The sequence below is a fragment of the Cyanistes caeruleus genome, chromosome 2, assembly GCF_971803275.1.
Source record: "Cyanistes caeruleus chromosome 2, bCyaCae1.hap1.1, whole genome shotgun sequence".
NCBI classification, from domain to species: Eukaryota; Metazoa; Chordata; class Aves; order Passeriformes; family Paridae; genus Cyanistes; species Cyanistes caeruleus.
The window spans coordinates 3,034,858-3,052,874 of NC_141702.1; the positions used below are offsets into that span (position 1 = coordinate 3,034,858).

Here is an 18,017-nt window from a genome sequence, read left to right on the forward strand (position 1 = left end):
TCTGTCTTCTGTGCCAAGAAATCTTCTCGATTTGACAGCACCTACAGCTTAGAACATTTTCATCAGCTGTTTTCTAGGAGGGTTTGGATTCACTGCATCTAAAATAATTCTTTTTTTTTCCCTTCTATTCTGGGATTTTGCTAGGAATTTGAAGGGTAGATGGATGGGTAAAGGCTCCATCTCTAGAAACTTTCATGGACAGGTTGGGTGGAGCTCTGAGCAACCTGGTGTAGAGGAAGGTTCCCTGCCCATGGCAGAGGGGTGGAATTATGTGGTCTTTAAGGTCCTGTCTATGATTCTAGGAGTGCATGACATGGATAGAAATTATAAGAGCACTGGAATTATTGAACCTGGAGAAGGACCTGGAAACATCCAGGGTAAAGGTATGGGATAGAGACTCTTCCCAGAAGAGTAAAGCATTGAGACATTGCAGACACAAGTGGCAGCAGGAAAAAGGTTATTTTGGTAGGAGAAAAAAATAATTTGTGATGATGACGAGAGACTGGGGCCTCAGAGGTGGAGGAACAGCCAAGTCTGAGGATATTCAAAATGCATCTGATCTACTGAGACTAAATCAATATAAAATGAGTGTAAACCCTCCGAAATCTCTTCCAGACTAATTTATTCTGTGATTTAACAAAGGCAAGGCAGCTTCTACAAAGGTTGCCTGCACTGGGTCAGACTCCTGCCTAATTCACAGTTTAATGTGATGCATCCTTTGCAGACACCTGAAGTGTTCCATCATCACAGATGTTTTCTGGGATCTGATGGAATATTCCACCGCAAATTTCTTTAACATTATTCTCTCTTCCCTTTTGTGATCACTAAATTTCCTTCTAAAAATTTAAATATCCGTTCATACATGTGACATTTTTGTTGTTCTTGGTTTGGAGGGGGAAAATTGGTGGGATTTTTTTAGCAGGGTAAGAAGGGCTTTTTATTAGTTTGGGGTTTTTTTTGTAAAGAATGTACTTATTTTTCTTTACTTGGGTCCATACAGTTTTGAAACAAGTCAAACCTCAAAGCACAGCAACCCAAGCTGCATTTTCAAGTACAATCTCTAATGCAAAGGATTGCAATGCACTTAGCCCAGGTAATAAAGAAGCCCAGCCTTCTGGAGGATAAGAATTAGTCTCAGGGATCAGATGCATCTACAGAAATCAACCTGCTGTTCTAGATGTATTACCTAATTAGTCTTTCAGCTACAGGTGCAAAGAAAGAAAATCTACTGAAATTGCTGAAAAGCCAGGGTGCTGATTTTTAAAGCATTATTTTTAATAATGTTCCTAATTTTTAAATTTTTAAAATTTTAAAAAAATTAAATTTATTTTCTTATTTTTAAAGCATTTATTCTGTTACAAGGTCTCTACAGTTGATACATCATTTTGCACGGGTTTAAATCATGAAACTGAGCGCCTTCCACATGGAGCAAAGTACAGGAGTTGAGAAGCTTTAGAGGTTGGGTTTTGGAATGAGACGGTGTTTCAGGTCCCTTCCAACCCAAACCATTCTGTGGTTATTCCTTTGGCATGAGGTGCCCTCACCATGCAAATAAAAGGTGTACTCATGAAGCTGAAGACCAAACTCCTGGTACCAGTTCAGAGGCTAAGGACCGAGCCCTAAAGATCTGGTTCCAGGATCAGGACCTCAGACAGGACAGACCTTACCAAGGCTGGCTCTAAACTAAGGCTTGGTTCAAACTCTTCAGTGCAGAGTTTTGCCTTCTGCTTAGGCTGCCTGTGGAAATAGTGGAGTAACCACCCCTCAAAATGTTCAGGAGACACGCAGATGTGTGGGGTTAGTGACAGCCCTGGGTTCAGGGTTGGACTAGATGATCTTAGGGGGATTTTCCAACCTCAGTGACTCTTGTGATTTGTGATGAGCAGGAACAGGGACACTGTGATTCCTGTTTGTTACCCCTTCCCTACAAATCCTGTTGTCCCCATCCCAGAGTCCCTCTGTTCAATCACGCTGTGACATCTCCCCCAGGGTGCTGATAAGCACAGTCCTCTGTGAGATTGAAACACTCTCCCACCAGAGCAGACCTAACGGAGAGGACTGCTTTATTTTCCTAAAGAAATGTAGGATTCTTCTTTCCTGAAATGAAAATAAGGGTTTTATAAACTGGAGGCAGAGAGGCCAGTTCTGCCACTTGCTGTTCAGCACCCAGCTGTGGTCTGTTGAAACAACAACACTCAGAGAATGGCTGAATTGGAAAAGAACTCAAAGATCATCAGGTCCAACCCGTGACTGATCCCGACCTTGCCACCCAGCCCAGAGCACTGAGTGCCAGGTCCTGTCATTCCTGGGACACCTCCAGGAACTGGGACTCCAACACCTCCCTGGGCAGCCCATTTGGCTGGGACAGCCCCAGTGACACCGTGACAGGATCCGACAGCAGCAGCCACATCTGGGTGTTTCTGGGTCTGCATTGTTTATCTCCAGCAACAGGGCAGAAACACCTCTAGGATCGGGGACAAAGCTTTTGTTTCAGAGGGTATTTCTGGTGCTGAAACCAGGCATTCCCCAGTGAATTGCTACAGGTAATCTGCACCGCCCTTTATTCACATTTTTGGCAATGTTGGGGAAAGTAACTTAGTATTTCCTTCTGAGGTGAAGTTTGATGTGCCCAACATGCTCTGCATGTTTGTATCAGGAAATTGATAAACAGAGGTGCTATTTCTCTTTTCTGTAATAATGAGGGATAGGACCTGAGGGAATGGTTGGAATAGTGTCAGGGGGAGGTTTAGGTTGGATATCAGGAAAAGGTTCTGTCCCAAGAGAGTGGTTGGGCACTGGAAAAGCCCCAAGGCTGCCAGGAACATTTGGGCAACGATTTCAGGCACGGGTTGACATTGTTGAGGTGTATTGGGCAGGGCTAGGAATTGCATCAATGATCTCTGATTCCATCTCACCCTTCCATCTCCAGAGATTCTGCGATTCCATGATTCTATTCATCACATCAGACAGAGGAGAGAGCATGGCAAAACTGGAGCAGCCTGCCCAACTCAAACCTAAAACTGTACAATTAATCACCTGAAAGGAACAGGATCCCAGAACCACATGTGCATCACAAGGATCAGGAATGGGCTGGGCAGATGTCAGCAGTTCTTCTGCCTCCCTATGGAGACTGTCTGGTGGGGGTGTCCCTTGATTCCATGATCACAGTCACCCTGTGCCTCCCAACTCTCATCCCAGGGCTGTTTCCAGCTCAGAGGAGGAAGCTGAGGCACACAAGGAGTTTATAGAGAAGCAGCTGTGGTCTCCTGTGCTGGTGAGCACCTCTGTAACAGGGAATTCCTCTCTCTAACAAGGAATGATGGAAGAGGCTGACAAAGTTCAACATCCAGGGAAGCAAAGCAGGTGATTGGAGTGAGAAGCTGAAGAACCAGGAATATGCACAAAACCCAGGACCTGAGGCAAACTGTGCCTAACAATTGCCACCCAGAAGCTGACTGCTGAATGAAGAGAACCCCCACGAGCTTTGGAGAGGTTTCAGTCTGCAGCTGGATCTGGCCTGGCATCTCAAGGCTGTACATCAGGAGAAGGAATTTACCACAGGTTCCAGAAACTGAATGGGTTGGAAGGGTTCCTTTTTCTAGTTTCCACAAAAAAAAAAACACTCCAGTCCTTCCTTAGAACAACAGACAACCTTTGAAATACACGGGCACTTTATTGCTCAGACCTCCAGAGCTCAGCATGTGGTTCTCCATATATCCAACAACCATTTGCATCCCAGGGTTTCCACCTCCATAAGGCACAAGTCAATTTCCTTTACACCACCATCATTTCCTTATTTTACATTTCCAATAAGACATTTACTTGAGATTATTAAACCTTTGAATGAAACACTGGCTTTTTTTCCTCAATACAGATCTAATTTTTCTGACCATTGTTAACATTTCCAGGCCCCTTTATATTTCTCTTTCCTTTCTTATACCCTCAGCTCCTTCCAAATGATTATCAATTTTGATTTTCATTAACGTGTCTTTTACACTCCTAAAAAAGTTATTTTAAAATTTATTAAATCAAATCAGTTTCTCCACATTCCATCATGTATATCCTTTCTCTCTCACTTTTTCAATGTGTGTTACCGAATCCATGGACCGCATTTATTCATCCAACAATGTCTCTTTCTAAAACGCTTTCAAATAATTTTCCAAGCCAAATCCAGCACTGTGCAAAATCTGATAAACAGTAGAAACAGTCAAATTTCTCTGGAATCATGTGTTTATCTGGCCTTTTGTTTGGAATTCTTCTGCCACACAGCTGCGCTCTTATTTGGGCCTCAACACTTGCTCCATTGTATTAGAAGACACAATGTCTCACCTGGAGTCACTCCTTTTGGCTTTGAGTAGTAGGAGGAAGAAAATTATCAGGGATATTATCCCAGTTTTTTCTCCTTTATTCATCCCAGCTCACATCAGCTGCCTTTGGGAAGTGACAGAGTTGGTTACTCACTTAATTCTCTAATATCAAACTTGTCGAGATCAGCAAAGCTGATCTGTGTTCTTTCCATTTTTTTTTTCAAGGATTCCTCCATTTGTTCTTTACATTTTTTTATAGTGACTTCCTTCCTCACTTCAAATCCTGTCCAAATCACTCTCTTATAGTTTTCTTCTTCAGGAGATTTTTTTTTTTAAGTTGTTCAATAACTCGGCCAGTTTTGAATTGTCCTCCTTATTAATTTATTATTAGTTCTGCTTTTTCTGCTACTTTTTCTCTACCCCCAAGATTTATATCCTTCCAGTTCTTACTTATCCTCGATTTTAGTTCATGTCAGCAAAACTCTGACCTCTCATGCACAGCAGCATTGCTAATACTGGTACCCTGGCCAAAGTCTAAATTTGGTGTTTTCTGCGATTTTTGCTTGCCTACACTTTCAGCACAATTAAACTGTTCTTAATTTCCCCCATCTATTGAATCCCAGACTCTCTGATCAGATGAGCCAGCAAGAGCTGACAGGATCTCCTGGGATTGAACACCTGCTGTGTTTGGGCACTGTGCAGGAGCAGAAGGGACAATGCTTCCCCTCCACTGCCAGCTGTGGGACAATGGGGCGTATTTCTGACACAAACGCTCCTTCCCAGATGTTCTGGGGCCCTTCTGGGAGAACAAAGTGTCCTGGTGGGGTCAGTCAGGTGGCCCCACAACTGCTCAGCCCTAAGCAGGGTCAGGGAGGTGGTGCACAGCCAGGGAGTTGGGACAAGGATCAGCTCCTGGATAATGTGAGACAAATAAATCCTACTGGGTGGGATGCTTGAGGCTGGATGTGGGTGTCTGTAATGATTCCAGCTGAGAACATCACTCCAGCTCTCCTTGAGAGCCACCAGAAGGACACAGTGTCTCAACTCATGGAATGGTATGGGTGGGAAGCAATAAAAAAAAATAAATTAAATTAAATTAGTAGTTTTTCTTCACCTTAATTACTCTTTCAAAGCATTTGAAAGAATGCATGAAAAAGAATAGAAATGTCATATTGAGACAAGGTTTGGGGTCTGTAAAAGATTCCACATTTGAACTTGTGATTTAAAACCAAAACAGCTAAAAATGTCACCTCCTGCTCCTCCTCCCTGTTGGTTGCAGTTGAAATCCAGTTCTCCTCCATAGCAATGGACACTGTGCTTTTGAGGCTTGGTCTGCTCTGCTGCCTTCACCCCAGGGTAGGATCTGAACATCCTGGTGCTTCTTCCTCATCCCCATTCCCTCTCTGCTGACATGGTGATCCCTGTGATGTCAGCTGGTGACATCAGTCTTGATATTCATGGTGTCAGGTGCAACCCTCCACTGCTGGGTCTCTCCTTTCCTCCCTGAGCTTTCCCAGAGGTGGTTCTGTCAACACTTTTCATGGAATAATCTGGGTTGGAAGGGACCTCAGGAGGTGTTCCAGTCCAACCACAGCACCAGGGCAGGGTCACCTGGAGCAGGTGACACAGGAACGCATCCAGGTGGGTTTGGAATGCCTCCAGAGAGGGATTCTCCATTAAATCCTTTTAAAAGGCAGCCTTTTATCACAGTTAAAAGAATACCTCCTTGTCTCCCACCACAGCTCCTCCCTCCCTGCTGGAATAACCTGCACTCATGCAGCACTCAAGCTCACAACCTCCATGTCATGTTCAACACCTTCATCTCCTTCACACCAAACATTCCCATCCCAAATCTTACAGATTCCTAGCTGAAATTGCTCCTAAACCTCCTGCCGTCCCTTCCTGTGAAACACCTGTTTCTGAGTGGCCTTATCTCAGCTTACACAAACTTCTATCAATTTTCACGATATTATACAAGATCCATTCAAAATCCTGCCTATAAAATTCTTCACTTCTGCAGTCACAGAATCCCAAAATCATTTAGGTTGGAAAAGACTTCTCCAAGATCATCAAGTCCAACCTGTCACCAAACACCATCTCACCAAGGAGACCACAGCACTGAGTGTCACATCCAGTTGTTTATTGAACATTTCCAGGGTTGGGGACTCCACCACCTCCCTGGGCAGCCTCTTCCAGTGCTTAACCTCCTCCTTTTTTCCATGTTTTCACCTTTTGCCCTTACCATACTCAGCTGATCTGAAGATCTTTCTTGCTCCTGCCTCTCCTGAGGACTCCAAGGGTTGGCCAGTCCAGCTCCCACCTCTCAATCCATGGAGCAGGAGTTGTTTTCATACTATGGGAATGGGCAGCAAGTGAAGGTTTAGGGAGAGCTACAGTCTTTGCTGCCATTCTCCTCCTTTCCCTGGCCTCACACTCATCCCAAAACCACAGATCTTCTAGAACAGTCGGAGTTACAGCTGAGCTTATATAACACTGCAGTGATCACTCAGCTCCTCAACTCCACCATTTCCCAGCTTATATCTGATCCTGACCTGGATTCAGATGGGAACGCTGCTCCATTTGTCCTGTCTCTCACTCAAAGGCAGATGTGATAAGGAATAGCAAGATTATTTGAGAGGCTTTGCATGCTTTTGAGGAAGGTTGAAGTGACAGTGTGTTGAAATGGGTGAGTGAATCGCCAGCAGTATGGGAATGGGTCTGGAAAAGTACTGCAAAAAATACCTGGGATTATCTCTGCCCATTTTTTTTTCCATGGGTTGGCCAAGGGCCATGTTTTTCTGACTTCAGTGTTCACTTTGCCTGAACTTTAATGGCAAGGGCACCTGCCAAATGCGCTCGTGGGCTGGCTGAGGTGTTCGTGGAGGGCAAGTCAGAACTCCCTCCCTGCCAGGCCTCATGGCCACATCTCAGTGACACGAGATTGGCTTGTGCAGTCAAGAATCGTGGATGACACCTGGTGAATAAGTCTGGTCAGCTAATGCAGAAAGAATGTGAAATGCAAGAGAAACCTGGGAGCAGTGGGTATGGGACAACTTCAAACAAACTTTGATGCAGCTGGGAATGTTCCCAGAAGTAGGACAAAAAGTTCCACCAGACTGTTGTAACTTATTGAAGCAGCTGTAGTGGCCTCATTATTCCTAGGTGCAGTTTTAGTACCAAAAGTTGCTGCAAATGTGTTTCTTCCTAGTAACTCTTGATCAAATATTCTACATTTAGGTCACAGAATCGTTTAGGTTGGAAAAGCCCTCAAATGTCATCGAGTCCAACCATTCCCCCAGCACTGCCATGGCCACCACTGACCCACGTCCCCGAGTGCCAAAACCACGAGGCTTTTTAAATCCCTGCAGGGATGGGGACTCCAGCACTGCCCTGGGCAGCTGTGCCAGGGTTAGACAACCCTTTTGGTGGAAGAAATTGTTCCTGTTCTCCAATCTGAACCTTTCCTGGCACAGCCTGAGGCCGTTCCCTCTCCTCCTGTCCCTGTTCCCTGGGAGCAGAGCCCGACCCCCCCAGCTGTCCCCTCCTGTCAGGGAGTTGTGCAGAGCCAGAAGGGCCCCCTGAGCCTCCTTTTCTCCAGGCTGAGCCCCTTTCCCAGCTCCCTCAGCCTCTCCTGGTGCTCCAGCCCCTTCCCCAGCTGACAACTTTGCAGTTTATTTTTATTACTGCTCTCTGGGCTCTGAGGCAGGGTTTCCTCTCCTGTCACTCCCAGAACTACCCAGTTCAACCCAGCACAGAAACTGGAGGTTAACTGGTACACATGATTCCATCAGGCAGCAAAGAGTCCTCTTCTAATTCTGACAGCTTTACTGGCTGCACCTGGGTAAAAAAATCCAAAAAACCATGTTTGTTTAAAGAGTAGAACTGGCACAACGTGGTTCTGGGATGAGCATCAGCTCTGTTGAGCAAGCAGGTATAATTTCTACAGATTTATTGGTCTGTTGGATTCCAGCAGCGCTCCAAGGCTGGATGGGGAATACACACGTTGGGACACAGACCCAGCCAGGCAGCACAGGCCCAGGCCTGCTGGCAGGAACAGACTTGCTGTGATCAGGCATGAGCACACAGAAAGTCACCTCTGCTCTCTGGGTGCCACATCATGAGCCAGCCTCCCTCTGCTGGCTGACATCCAGGTCGTGCTGCATTGCCATCACTGGATCATGGAATCGTAGAATCATCAGGGCTGGAAGATCTTCAAGGTCATCCAGTCCAACAATCAGCCCAGCACCATCACTGTGACCCCTAAACCACTAAACCACATCAGCCAGTGCCAGGTTCAGATGACTCTTAAACATCTCCAGTGATGGTGATGCCTTAAACACCTCCCTGGACAGCCCCTTTCAATGCCTGACCACCCAAACTGTGAAAATATTTTTTCTGATATCTAATCTGAATGTCTCCTGTCTCAGCTTAAGATCATTTCCTCTGGTCCTCTCAGTGCAGTCATGGTAGGAGAAACTGATCCCATTGACTGCAGCCTCCTATCAGGGAGTTGGAGTGATGAGGTGCCCCCTGAGCCTCCTCTTCAGATCGTAGAATCAGAATGGTTTGGGTTGGAAGAGACCTTAAAGATCATCCAGTTCCACCCCCTGCCACGGGCAGGACACCTTCCACTATCCCACATTGATCCAAGCCCTGCCCAACCTGGCCTTGCACACCTCGAGGAGTGGGTATCCACAATTTCTCAGAGCATGAGACAGAAGACACAAACAAAAGCTGAAGGGAAAATTAATTTCTGATGGATCAAGTAACCTGCCCAGTACCACTTGCCTGGCCGTTGGGACAGCAATAGGACACAACCTTTGTCTGTTTGACCCCGGTATTTTGATTTACATTTCTGCATGAAAGAGAGAGACACAAACCAAATATCTGACACAATTCCACTGTTTGCAGGTGAGCTGGAAATCCATGGGAGGATTTTCTCTCCCTTCTCCAGAGCCCACCTCTTCCTCTAAGCCCTTAAGCACACACAGGATCCTTCTCACGCCATCCAGGGCACCAACGTCAGCAGAAACACCAAAAAAAAAAAATCAGGCAATAAACTCGACTTCCATGCCCTGCAGGAGGAGGAAGACTGAGGGTAGCAGTGGACAACCACAAGCCTGGAGGATGCTGCCAATTTTGGGAGGTTTTGGAGAAAATCAGCAGAGTGATTGAGGGGTTGGTGAGATGAAGGAGGGAGAAAACAAAATGTTGAAAGAACTAAATATACACTGCTCCGCCAACTAAGGCCCAAGGGAAAATTCAGGAGCTGGCAGGCAGGAGGGAGCCAAGAGCCAAGGAAGAAGTAGGATCTCCATTGTTGAGAGCTCACAGCCCTTGGAAGTGAACAGTGAGGAATGACTGGGAGCCAGGAGATAAGTTAAGCTGAGGAGAGGAGGCACTGCACAGAAAGATGAAATCAAGTCCTTTCTGGAACAACATTTCTGGCAGCAGCCAGGCACCTGGGTCTCAACTTTCTCCTGTATTTTTTATTCTCTAAGTGGTCAAAACGTTAAGGCTCTAATTCTCCCTCTTCCCAGACGTGCAGAGGAACAGCTTAATGTAGAGCAAGAGGGTAAAAATAGACGTGATGGGATAAAACTGAGAAAAGGGCAAGTGAGGTCATTTAGATTGGAATAATCTTCAAATGAAGGAGCGGAAGCCCCTTCCCACAGGTTATTTAAAACTAGACTGAGTGGGGAAAAAGAGATTGTTTTGTTTTTTTGGCACGGGGGAAAGAGTCACACTGTGAAGGGAAGAGATTAAAAGATGCATTGTTTATCTCCCAGAAAATATTTTAAATATATATAAACCATCTAAGCCTTATAAATGTCATTTAATACTTAAATGTGCAGTTTGTCCCTGTTCTACATTAATGGGCATAAATTACTTGTAGCAACTGATAGCAATAAAACTCACCTCTTGGCCAATGCTTTGCGTTTCTTCAAATCAAAATAAGAAAACAGCCATAATACAGGGAAATAAATGAAAAGAGAGGAGAAAAAAGACTTACTGAAGTTCCAAAGGAGAGCCAAGAGAGATCCAGTGAAGAAGGGGAGTAAAAACCCAAAACCAAAAAAGCATCAAGAGATGAAAACTTTATCTTGTGCCCTCAGTTGCTGTAAGGAGCCATTTGGGGGAGTAGAAGGTGTGGAAGATAAAGAGAAATCAATCACCAGCACAACCAATAGTTCATAGTGATTGCAGCCAGGCCAGGAGCCTACTGGAGTTTCAGATGTTCAAAAGCAAATACAAATCTTGATCCAAACCCTTGAAGAGTCACAGAAATTCCCAGATGAGGGGTATGGCCACCAGAAAAGATCCTTCCATAACAGGCAGCTAGAACCAGCTGGGTTTTCAGCAGAGGCAACCATAGATTGCCAGGTTCTTCTCTTCAAGGGCTCAGTGGAATGCTGACCTGTGGCATCCTGGGGAATTTAAATCAGTTCTCACCTTCCCTTCTGTATTAATTCAGTTTTCGTGGTCCTGCCATGACTTTCTCAACACAATGTGAAAAGATCAGAAAGCAAAGGAGCTACAGGATGAAATTCAATGCTATTTTCTATTCAAATGGTCACATTTGATGATCTTAATGATCCTTGTGTCCCCAACAGTATGAATCTCTCTTCAGCCCAAGAAATCAATCCATTTTTAAATAGTAATTCATTAAAGAACTGTCAAGGGTTAATAACCTGAGACTCACATTAGCCAAAAAACATAAGCCCTCCGCTTTTAGCTTGTGCTTAGAGAGTCTGAGGGGCTGCCAAGAAAAGAAAAAGGGAAAAAAGAAGGCCTTGTGGTTATTCAGTTCTTACAGAGAAAATCAGAGCAAAAATTCTGGTTTATATTCCAGCTGGGTTTGTGGTGACAGTGACATCTCTCCCATCAGGGCCTGGAGCAAACCAGGCTCCCTGCCTGGGCAGCACTGCTTAAAATGTGCAGGAGTCCCCTGTTCATGCACAGGAGCATGGATCTTCTTATGGGATTGATCCACTCAATCTCCTTCTGCCCATAAATAGCAGCAGAGGCTTTAAGTGGCCGCAGCAAGTTACATCAGGAAAACCAGAATCCAGCTCTGGTCAGAAAGGAGACCTGTTTTCCTGGGAAATGCCTGAAAAAGGATGGACCCAGAGCCCACTGCAAAGCCTCCCAGGAAAACACAAACACAGCCCTTGGAGGCTTTCCAGGGATAACATCTGTGTTGCTCAACAGAGCAAAGAACAGCCACCAGCTATGGCTTGTTCCCATCAGAACCCTTCCCTGTAAGCAGAATTCCTGTTTATCACAGGCACCTATTTCTCCCACGTAACCAACAACATCTCAATTTCCTAGTAAGAAGCAAACCAAAAAAGAGTTGCTGAAAAAAAGGGAATTAGTACTAACACCAGTCCTCCAGCACCTCCCTTGTCACTCCTTTTCCCAGTGTTGCTTTAAAAGCTCAGAGAGGGGCAGAGAGAGGCAGGTTCCACTCACCACAGCGAAGGTAATCCAGGTACATAGCTTTGCTCAGGTCAATAATCCATCCCGGGTCAGGCCTTCCTCGAGCACTGACAGCGGAGATCAAATGCCAAGCAGAGAATTCCTCTGGCTCCTGCTCCTCAGCCCTGTGAGTGAAGGGTGGGATGGTTCTGCTCAGTCCCTGCCTGCACAGGGAGATGGGCCCCCACCTCCCTTCCTAAAACTTTACATCTCTCCCCTTCCCGCAGCCCTCCCCACTGCCAGGCGCTCCCGTGCTCCGCCACTTCTCCAGATGACAAAGCCAAACGGGCTCCTCTGCCAAGGGGAGCTGCTTGGAATGGGATTAGGATGAGCAGAAAGGAGCTTACAGCTGGGCACCATCTGCGGTGACGATGATTAACTAATGAGGTCTTAAAGTTGTTTTTTCTCTGGTCCCCCGTGCAGGTTTGGTGATGGAGTTTTGGTGATGGATGCATCTCTGTGAACAGCGTGGTCTGCTGCTCACCCAGCCTGACCCAGTGCCCCCTCCTCCTCTGTCCACATGTATCCCAGCCAAGAGCTGGAGCACAGGGAAAAGCTGGTGGCAAAGGCTTTCTTGCCTTCTCTGATCACCAAGCCCATGTTTTAAGTCTATAGTCTCTGATATGCAATAATTAAATCAGATTAAGTCAATGCAAAAGCCTCTCCCAACCTGAAAAACTCCCATGGATGGCAAAAAGAAAAATTCAGTACCCAAGAAAAAGTTTCAGATATTTCTTCAGGGACCCTTAAATTGTATTATAAATTATAAGGAATGACAAAAATCACAGCCCCAGAGAGGTGAGGGTAAGTGTTTTTTTCCTTCATTGTTTTCATCCTTTCAGTGGGAGAAGAGGCATCTTCAGATTCTGGTATTTTTCCCCACAGTAAGGCCAGATGAGGATCCCAAATGTCCTAATGCCAAGCTCAATACCTTCACCCCAGATGATGCCTCCGTTTTGATGAGTTTTGATGCCAAAACTCTTGTGTTTTCTTAGGCTTCTTTCCCACTTGGGCACTGCCCAGGCTCCCCAGGGAATGGTCACAGTCCCAAGGCTGCCAGAGCTCCAGGAGTGTTTGGACAAGGCTCCCAGGGATGCCCAGGGTGGGATTGATGGGGTGTCTGTGCAGGGCCAGGGGCTGGATCCAACCAAATTATCCAACTCAGGATATTCTATGATTTCATGACTCACCCTCAAGAATGACTTCATCTCTCCAGGGAATATGGGAAATTTGGGATTTTAGCTCAGATACTGACCTCTGGAATGGACAGCAGGAATTACATGGGATGGGTGCATCCTCTCACCGTGCTCAGTCTTACAGGACAAGCACTTTCCAAAATCTTTCTGCATCCTGGAGTGAAAACTGGCTGTAGCACAGAACAGCTATCACAGAATCCTGGAAGAGTCTGGATTGGGAAGGACCTTAAAGCTCATCTCATTTCACCCCCTGCTATGGTCAGGGACACCTTCCACTACCCCAGGTTGCTCCAAGCCGTGTAATGAGTGGTACTATTCCTCCCAGGACAAGACAGACACCCCTGGAATCCTTCCTTTAGAAGGAGTGGAACCATTTTCCAGACCCTGTTGACCACGCCTCATCCAGGAGGAACATCATCATATGCAAAACACATGCAGTAGAAGAATAATCAGTTCAGTGTTTGAGTTTATTCGATGAATCCCATAATCCTAAATGAGGTGTGGCTGTAAATAAGAAGCCCCAGAAATTCTTACCTACATGCAGGTGCTTCTGTTTCTTCCAGGGTGAAACAGGGAAAGCTCAGCCAGCTCTGAATTACCCCTGCAAGTGACTCTTGCCTCACTGATAACAGACCAGAGGCTGCTTGCAATTATTCAATAGTTGTAACCACAGAAAAAATATAAAATTCTGCATGACTGGCTCAAAATAACATCCCAAAAGATAAGGCCACAAGAGCTGTGGTGCAAAAAGACTCTCCCTTGCTGTGCTGCACTCCCACCTCCTTCCTCACCCCATCCCCTCCAAGACTCAGTAAAGGGAACTGATTTCAGCCATGTGTGAGGATTCCACACATGCAGGCTGTAACTCTGGGCAGGTGTCATGTTAAATCTGCCGAGGGATTGGTGGCTGTTTATCATCAGAACAGGGGGAATCTCTCCAGCTTTACCCCATGCAATGGCTTCATCACCTAAAGCCGCACATGATCAGCTTGACCTCACTCTGCTGTGGTTGACTGGGTTTTTTTCCAAAAGGAGATTACACAGAGTTGCTCTGAGTGGGATTTCCAGCACTTTTCTCCTCTGAGACTGTCTCAATAATTAATTGTTTATTATAATTAATGTGCTTTGGCAGCCTCCCTGGACTATTTTACCTGTAAATCTCCATGTAACTTCAAGGCATTAATGAAAGCAGACTCACCCACGAAGGTGGCTGAGGAGCTTTTATTAAGTGTTAAGGGAGCATGCAGGAGGGAAAAGGCATTTTGGAAAATGTGTTAGGCTTGGAAAAACTCCTGCTGGGGCCACTGCTCAAATTCAAGGCTGAACCCCAGTAAAGTCTACAGGGGAGAGAAAGCATCAGGGTGGATAACTATTAACCCAGATTCCAGCCTTTTTAATAAATTAAAGCTGTAGGTCCCAGCTCCTCACCACAGTGGCTATTCTGACCCCATTTCCTCCCCAGATAAAGAGTTCTGTAAGGTCTTGAGCTCAAACATCCAGTGACACAGCAGCAGGTCATGCAACAAACCCCAGGGCTCTCCTTTTCTAGCCCTCTACTAAACACCTCCTACCCCTCGAGGAGAAACTTAGCAGAAGACAGGAGACATTTGCTGACTGCCAGACAGGGAGAACTAAATCCCTTTGACTCCCATAAACCTGTCCTTACATTTGGATAATATTAGCACCTGTTTCCAATCCATTATTGAAAGGTTTTACACTTAACAGTGAAATTAGCGAGGCTGGTGGGTCTCACTCAGAAAAACTGAGTGCGGTACAACTGGGGTTATTTTGGGGAAATCACTTAGTCCCTGTTCCCATAGGAATATGAGCCAGCACCTCATTTCCAGGAGATGTTTAACCTCCTCCTGTGTTTTTCTCTTCTGAACAGGGTCTCACTTTCTCCCCATGTAGTGAAATTCCAGTCCCAGACCTCCCTGTGTCTGTTATCAGTTTCTTCTCTCTACCAAAATAACTTCCAGGGAAAATTAAATTCTCATTGTGTGTATGGTGAAGCATCAGAATTGTACTGTATTTATTATTTAATTTATTGGATTTTTTTATTTAATTTTAGGCAGACTGCACTTCAGGACTGCTTTGCTCAGGTGATCCCAATGGTGGGTGACCAACTTTTAGGAGGTCTAAAAGCCTGGGTGTTACCAAGACTGTCCTGATCTAGTTGAAGATGTGTCTGTTTATTGCAGGGGTTGGGCTTGATGAACTTTAAAGGTCCCTCCCAACCCAGACCAATCTGTAGTTCTGTTCTATAGAACTGCTTGAAGGGAGTCAAGAAACTTGAGAAATTCAGCTGCAGGCAGACTCCTCTTTGCCATTGAGACTGAAGTTACTTCTTTGCCAAATCTCTTTCCTCACCAAACACACATCCTTCTTCAGCCTTGCAGGGTCACTTGAGAAAGCTCTTCATTTGCTCTGGAATTTTATAAAAATAGAAACACCTGAAAACCAAACAAGCCTGAAAACCGTGTTTTGTCCTGAAATGCGGCTGTATAAATGCATGAAGCTGTGTGGGCCAGTGAAAGAAGGGTGGTTGGGCATTGAACAGGGAATGGCCAGGGCCCCACAGCTGCCAGAGCTCCAGGAGTGTTTGGACAATGCTCTGAGGCACAGGGTGGGATTGTTGGGATGTCCTGTGTCGGGTCAGGAGTAAGAGGCCAAAAGCACTGGTCTCAAAACACTGATTGTGTGGAGGTTTGGCTGGTAGGACAGTGACATTACCTTGCTTGGGTCCATCACAGATGCAAGAGACAGCTGTGGGACACTCGAGCATCTTTCAGACCTCACCTCCTGCCTGGGCCCCTCTTTAAAACCAACCCCAGGCTCCCCACAGTGGTCTGAGCAGAACCCTCCATTAGCAACATCTCTTCTGGGTGAGCCTGAAGGAGAGCTGGAGCTTTTCCAGGCTTGTCTGGGCTCCTCTGGAGCACAGTGTCTGCCATCTCCTCAGGGCTCCATCTCTTGGTGCTGGGAAACGAGCAGCAGAAGCACAGGGTGACATCCCTGAGCACCCTCTCAGTGTGCTGGGCTCTGAGATCAGGATCTCACATTGCTGTTGGGAGCCAGCTGAGCCTTGCTGGGCTGAGGACAAATCTCTGCCCTTGCCACAAATGAATAACCTGCAATGGGTTATGCAGTTTCAGGAGTGCATTTTTTCACCTTCCAAGGTGCAGCAAATGCAATGAGCCCTGGATGCGCTGCACAACATGAGCACAGGAGATGAGAGACCTTCAGTCCTAATCCCCTTGGACCCAAAATTGGTCTGAGAGAGAAGAAACTGCTTTATATGCCGAGGCATTAATGGATTAGCACTAAGAGCATTAGGGACTTGATTAATGATGCAACTTCCACGCCCCCGCCCACCACGTCACTGGCCTTTAAAGGGCCTTGCCTGGTCCTTGTGCCTTCCAGCACTCACTTCTCATCTTGTGGAGTCACAGAATCATGGAATGGTTTGGGTTGGAAGGGATCTTAAAGTTCATCTCTTTCCAAACCCCTGCCATGGACAGGGACACCTTCCACTATCCCAGGCCCCATCCAGCCTGGCCTTGGACACTTCCAGGGATCCAGGGGCAGTCACAGCTTCTCTGGGCACCCTGTGCCAGGGCATCCCCACCCTCACAGGGAACAATTCCTTCCTGATATTCCATCTAACCCTGCCCTCTGGCAGTTTGAAGCCTTTCTTCCTTGTCCTGTCACTCCATGCTCTTGTGAAAATTCCCTCTCTGTCTTTCCTGTAGGCTCCCTTCAGGTACTGGAAGGCCTCATTATCACCCCTAGAATTAGATCACCCCTAATCTGTAGCTACACTCAAATACAGCCATGTGCCAGCTTGGTATCTCCCATTCCCCTCAGGTGATACAATTTCCCAGCAGGAATCAGCTGCTTTGGCTAACTGCTTTAGCCATAACCCAACACTTCCACTCTGGGGCCTTGCCTTCAGCTCAGAGGGAATTTCTGCAAAGCAGAGCTTTTTGTGGTTCGATTTTTTCCACAATTTCAGCTGCATCAGCCTGAATTCACCCAACCAAGCTGTAGGTATTTACAGAGTACATGGAGATCTTCCTCAGGGAGAATATTTGCTGGGAAAAAAACTCAGGCCATACAGGGGAGGTGGGAGAAATGTGGAAATCTCTGTGTTCTGAGGAATGATGCAACTTCCTTAAATCTTAAACTGAAGATCTGGCCTGTCATGTGAGCACATGGGGACACCTCTCCCACTCATCCAGGAGCCGTTTGTTTGAACACTTTAACATCCAAAATATGGTGATGGAAATGATGAGCAGGAAGTTTAAAGCTCTGGTGCTCTCTTGGCTGTGCCACAGACTGAGAATGTTTTAGGGAATCCTCTAAACCTGGGGCACAAACTCCTATTTTGTCTCACCTGATCAGCAGCCATGGTTAACCAGAGGATGCAGGAGTTGAAGACACCTTTGGGGAATGCTGGAGCGTGTCCTGTGCTCTCTAGGATTGCCACACAAATGACCACAGGAGGCTGGGAAGGGAGAGGTGGGTAATAATCTCAGAATTCAGATAAAACCACTACAGATTTTCTGGTTTAGAGAGGATGGGTGACAAAAAACAGGATTTGCTCACTCCAGCATTTTCATACCTTGGTCTTTAGGATGCAAAACTGATACATGACAGGAAGGTGACTCTACCAGGAAACCAATCAGTGCTTGGAGTAATTTTCTGGTCCTGATAACAGTTGTCAGGGCTGGCAATGCCCACAGTATTAAACTTCCTCCAAAATGAAATGAATGGTTCCAGTCTGGGATCAGCGATGGGCTTTGGTAGCGGTTTGGGCCAGACCTGGGATTGTGGTCAAACAGCTTTCACAGACCAGTTAACCCAGTGCTTGTCCCTGACTCTTCTTCCCAGCATCATCACTTTGCTAATTCAGAGAGCAGAAAAAGCTGGAGACTAAAGGAAAGCCAGAACATGATGGAGAGGGTGGAGAACCTTGAGGAAAAGGAAATCTGACTCTGGTCAGGCCCTCAAGTGCCAGAGGGGATGTGAATCA

General features: G+C 46.1%; 1 protein-coding gene across 2 annotated transcripts in view; it reads right to left on the reverse strand.

Annotated features, from left to right (window-relative positions):
• Positions 1-17,423, reverse strand: part of RP1L1 (RP1 like 1) — a 48,846-nt gene extending 31,423 nt beyond the window's left edge. The window contains exons 1-2 of one of the 2 annotated variants that reach the window (XM_086875423.1): positions 17,379-17,423; positions 11,781-11,911 (exon numbers count right to left, since the gene is read on the reverse strand). The gene's annotated coding sequence lies outside the window, so the exon portion shown is untranslated. Of the gene's footprint in view, positions 1-11,780; positions 11,912-12,133; positions 13,468-17,378 lie in introns of those variants that run through there. The other variant, XM_086875424.1, reaches the window with a different exon arrangement.
• Between the last annotated feature and the right edge of the window lie 594 nt (positions 17,424-18,017).